The sequence below is a fragment of the Melopsittacus undulatus genome, chromosome 11 (assembly GCF_012275295.1).
Source record: "Melopsittacus undulatus isolate bMelUnd1 chromosome 11, bMelUnd1.mat.Z, whole genome shotgun sequence".
Lineage (NCBI taxonomy): Eukaryota > Metazoa > Chordata > Aves > Psittaciformes > Psittaculidae > Melopsittacus > Melopsittacus undulatus.
Genome location: NC_047537.1, coordinates 17,381,953 through 17,387,347, shown reverse-complemented (window position 1 = coordinate 17,387,347; position 5,395 = coordinate 17,381,953).

Here is a 5,395-nt window from a genome sequence, read left to right as displayed (position 1 = left end):
ACTGGCTTCCTCCAAAACCCATTGAAATCTGAGGAAAACTCTCTGTGACTCAGGTGAGCTCTGACCCAGACTCTAATATGATGCTTGACTGGGAATTGTTTCTTTGACAAAGGGAGATTCTTTGGGCTTCCACCTTTTCTCACATCTGTCAAGAGTTTTTATATCATTTTTATGAAACCAAGATGAAAAAACATCAGTTTTCCTTTTAACCGTTCATCCAAAGCAGGGCAGGGGCTTCCCTCCCCACCATCCTGGCAGCAGCTGGCTGCTGCCCATCAGCTCCTCTTGTGGTCGCTCGTACAAAATGCAGTATTCACCTGAAGGTAGTTTTTCCGTGTGGACAAAGAAATACGACAGAAGTCAGGAAATAAAGGAGGGTTTCTAATATAAAGCTCTTTATTAACAAAAGGTTGAGCAGCTGGGATGGAAGCATGCTGTAGGTTTTTGCATACTCCTCCAAGTGGAGTTTAGACTGTAGGAACAGATGATCCGTCTTTGGGGGAGAAATTTGTAGATATAAATGCTATAATGTTTCCATCAGTAGAATGGGATATTTAATGGGACTAAAAGCCTTCTTACCTTGAACAAAAATAAATCAAGTACCGAAAGCAACACTGCACTGAGCATGCTAGTTCCAGAGCTTCTTCAGCCACATAAAAGGTACTTCAGATTGCCGAATCAGAGCCGCTGCTGTCCCTGGCAGTACTTGTGCTCTTGGGGTCAGATCTCTGCCAGCTGTTTGGCACCATCCCTGCAACACATGGGACTGTGCACATGCTGTGTTGCATAACAACAAAACCCCTTCCCATGAGGCAGTATTGTCTCCTTTGTACTCATGTGCATGGGGAAGAAGGATACTGGGGTTTGGGTTGTTGGTTTTTTTTCAGTGTACAGTTCTGTGGTTTAGGTGGGGAAGAAAGAGTTCAAACCTAAGAGTTACACTGGTTTGAGTTTCCACAGGAAATGACTTGGGGTTATTAACATGTATTTTTTCCATTGTAAAATGATCTCAAATGGTCTAACACAAGAAGATCCTAAAAACCCTGCCAGAGCCCTTACTGATGAAAGTTACTGTAATAGCACACAGTTTACACTGTTCCTCTATTGCACAAACCAAGCACAAAGCCTTTGATCTCTTGCTTGCAATTACATGGAACTGGGCTCAGCAAGCCTGATGGTGCCTTCCTATAGCAAGCATGCAGTGTGGCCAGCTTCTCCACGGGTGCAAATCCATGTGGCGTCTCAGACCTTCTGCTGGCAGTGACTCTACTCTTCACACGTGGCAACAGGAACAAGAGAGCAACGCACTTGCTCATGAGCGCTGTGATTAAGAGGTACCAAAACAGGTCCCTCCTATGTTATTTATATCTGGGAGGGCTTTTGAAAACCCACTCAATTACATTCCTGAAATAACACTGCCTGAAACCTGTTACACAGTCTTCCTTAGAGATTTTGGAGAGCATTCAGATTCTCTTGAATCACTCCTCCAGTAAGAGGATGCTTGCCTCTTAAACATCTGAATGGGGAGAGAGAGCTCGAACTTTAAATTACAGTATAACTGTAAAGTCAAATGGAAGGACATATTCAACTGTGTAAGACAGATATAAACATATGTATTAACAAAAGCTTTCGGAAGTGGTGGATCAAATTTGCTTTTGCTTCTAGCTTTTTCAGATTGAAGCTATTCCACTGAGATTGGTGGGTTATGCTGTGCATAGCCCATGGTTTTAAATAAACCTTTGCATCAAGTGACCCTTTGTCAGGAACGATTTCAAAGAGAGATGAAGGCCTCTGCATATTATTGCAGGGCATAAACATTGTCCCAGTGAGATTCAGTTGCCAAGCTGTAGAGATTATATATTAGTGTGTTAGTAACTTGAGAAAAGGTTCTATACAGCACACGCTATTGAGTTAAGCAATGCAGCCAAACCAGTTTCTGGGCATCCCATGGGATATTATACTGCAGTTGCTTTCGATACCTCTTTGTCATCCTCTTCCACTACAACATTACATTCCATTTACAGGCTCTGAACTAACAGATGATAACTTTGATCCTCTAAGTTTAGGCTTAAGAAATAAATGCATGGATCTCATCTGCCAGCACATGTTTGGGATCTAATAAACCTCATCCTTGTGCTTCTCAATCTCTGCCTTTCTCAAGTGGATGCTGTATCGAGGCCTTTCTGAACTTGGCAAAAGCTGAATACTTTCCTGATGCTTTGCCAAGTGATCAGTCAAGTCTTTTCACTTCCTGCTGAGTAGGAACCCAACAGGAAAAGCATTTGCCTCACAGTGACAAGGCACAAGAACATCACAAGAAACAGCAGTGCTCACCTGGCCAGGCAGAGCAGCATGACTCAAAGCAATCTCATCCAAAGGCTGGATCCGTGCATCAGTGTGCTCTCAGCTGACATATGCTGAAGGACACAAAGGCGGCATTTCACATGTTCCCTACCTTGAACTGCAAAATTCACTCTCAACAATGATATTCCACACTGAAGGCACTCCAGGAGGACAGCAGCTTACAATGACAAACCCTAACAGGGAGGCTCTGCCTCTGCACACCCACTGCCTCTCTTCCACCCAGCCAGCACTTCAGTTTTGAAGCCTGTCACAGCTGAGCAGAGCAATGAGAGTTGCCTTTCAGTTTGCCAAGACAACAGCTTTCAGCTGCCCACCACAGATACTCTGACCTTCATAACAAAATAGAGTACCAGCTATTCACTGAGGAAACCAAGGGCCTTATAAAATAGACATTGGCCATGGCTACTCAAACAGCCCTCATCGGGTGGACTCCTATTATCTACTTCCTAATAAGCAGACAATTTTGTTAGAAAATTCTAAAATTAGGCACTAAGCACCTGAAAAAAAAAATCCTCTTCCAAACAGACAATAAAATGTAAAATAGAGCTATATTTTAAGATGGCTGGGCATGGTTTTGTGCTTTAGTACAAATGCCTCTGGAGGGGAAATTCTGCACAGGAAGTACTTTATTAATCATTTTCATATCAATATTTTTCTGCTATTACAAGAAAAAACACACAGGGACTAACAGATTTTGAGGTTCATAAAAGACAATTTGATCCTTGATGACTTGGGTTTGTATGCAGTATGTCCCTGAGGTCTTATTCTGACAGTAATTCTGCAGTGAGCTCCATATTCCTATTTGATTAAAATACATCTTCCAAAAAGGCACTTTCAGCTTTCACTTAGACATCTGGAGAAATGGAAAATTCACCACTTCTTCTGGAAGCTTGTCACCCACACTACTGAAAAATGTGTGTCTTGTGTACAGAGACAAATGGGAAACATCAGTATTCTGGACTCCTGCATCTCCCCCTTTCTAATTCTGATTGATCTTGGCTGTCATAAGCTCCAGGCCAAATTCCACCAGGCACCAAGTGCTATGTGAGTTCTTGCGGATGTGTGGAAGAGGCTCCGTGCATGGCAAGAGCAGAGCATTGGAGGGGAGAAGTGTTTCTTGCTCAGTCTTTGCTCTGCTGCAAAATGACTCCAGGCAGCAAACTATCTTTTAAGAGTTTAATAGGAGTAAGTTCCCATGGATACGTGTCCTACATGCTTAAGAAAACAAGTGTCTTGTGGACTCACTAATGCTTACAGTTGCCCAATTAAAAGCTCTTCTGCTGGAAGGAAGAAAGGGAAGTTGAAATTAGGTATTCACTAAACAAATTAAGTCATTCTCTGCTCAGAACTATCACACTGCTCATCTCTATCATCTCGTGCAATCACCCAAAACAAAGCAGGTACCGGGGCAAACAACAAATTACTTATTCTGCTCTCTTTTGCCCTGTGTTCTGGCTGGTAAATGATGACAGAAAACAAAGCAGCACAAAGAACAACTTCAAAACAAAAAGGAGACGGGACTGCAAAAGTTGCGTGCAACCCAGTTCTCAGAGATGAGCTACTTATGCCAAGCCCGGATCTCACTCAAAGTCTGTGGCAGTCAATCCCCTTGACTGCCATGCAGGCAGGATTTGGCCCCGGTAAAGTATCCACCCGCATTCCCAGCTGCTTGGTCCAGCTGCTGTGAAGGAATGCGGGGCTGCCAGCGGAAAAACATTTCCAGCTCAGCGCCTGGATCTAAACTTTGTCAGTGCTGAATCTGATAAAGCAGATCCCTGCCTGACAATAATTCAATTTAGCTTCTTCTCCCTCCCCAGCATTCACAGTATGCTTGAGCCAGCTACTCAAATGAATCTAGCCTTCAGCATTTGGAAGAGACACGGAAGGAAAGCAGTTACACATGTGTGCCTGTTAATTTTATGGCAAATTACAGCCCAGTATCCAATACAATAGTTTATAGGGCTGAATCCTGCTCCTGTGAGCCAACAAGTTTCACCACTTCGTAACATGCTACAGAGAATTAGATGACAGTTTGCACAAAAGCACTTTGAGGAGGGATTAAAACAAGCAAATAAACATATCCCAGTTGTTTTAGCACTGTGGTTTAAGCAGAAATGTTTGAAGGCATAAAAGCCAGTTAATTCCTATTGGAAATCAATAGGAGCTGGGGAAATGCAGCACTCTGTCCTTTGATTATGGGCTGCCTTAATCTCTGCTTTCTCTGAAATAAGATTGAAATACAAGGTGCTCATTGATTTTGCAACTGCCCCCAAATTTCCCACCGAACTGGAAAGGCTGTCTGCGTAAAAACCTCATTCATCCCACTCTGAACTTCCCCCTCTCCAGGCGAATCAGCTGTCACTAAAGCCCAAATGTAAATGTTGCTAGAACATCGCCACGCTTTTCAGGGTAAAATTCAGGAGAAAAGATATTTCCACGAAAAAGAAAAAAAGAAAAAAGAAAAAAAGAAAAAGCGCGTCTCTTTCAGCCCCGTTTTGCATCCACCTCCGGCTCACTGTGTCCGCGGTTGTGTTTGACACAATGTGTGCTATCTTGCCCGAGAAACCCAGGGGCACACTGCCTCTGCCTGTTGGCCACAGCGATTTCTAACTGAGGGCTTGAAGCGGAGCCGCGGGTCCTGTCGCCAGCGCCGTAACCCGGGTGGGAAAAGCCGAATTACAGCAGAGCGGCCGGGAAAACTTTCGAGGAAGCTCCCGCAGCCTGCATCTGCCGGGCGGCTATTGACAGAAACCGGGGAGAACGGGGCCGCTCCCGGTGTGCCCCCAGCGCCGGGTCCCCACCGGGGCTGAGGGTGTCTCGGGGGCGGCCCCGCTCTCTCCGCACCCTCCGCGCTGTCCCCGGGGCAGCACCTGCCCGCTGCGCTCAGCGCTGCCGGAGCCCCGCCGGGGCGGGGGGCGGCCCTTCCCCGTGGGGCAGCCCGGTACCGCCCTACCTCCCGCGGGGGGCGGAGCGGCCGCCGCCGGGGCCGGGAGCTCCGGGGCTGGTGCGAGGCTGACGGGGCCGCCGCCGC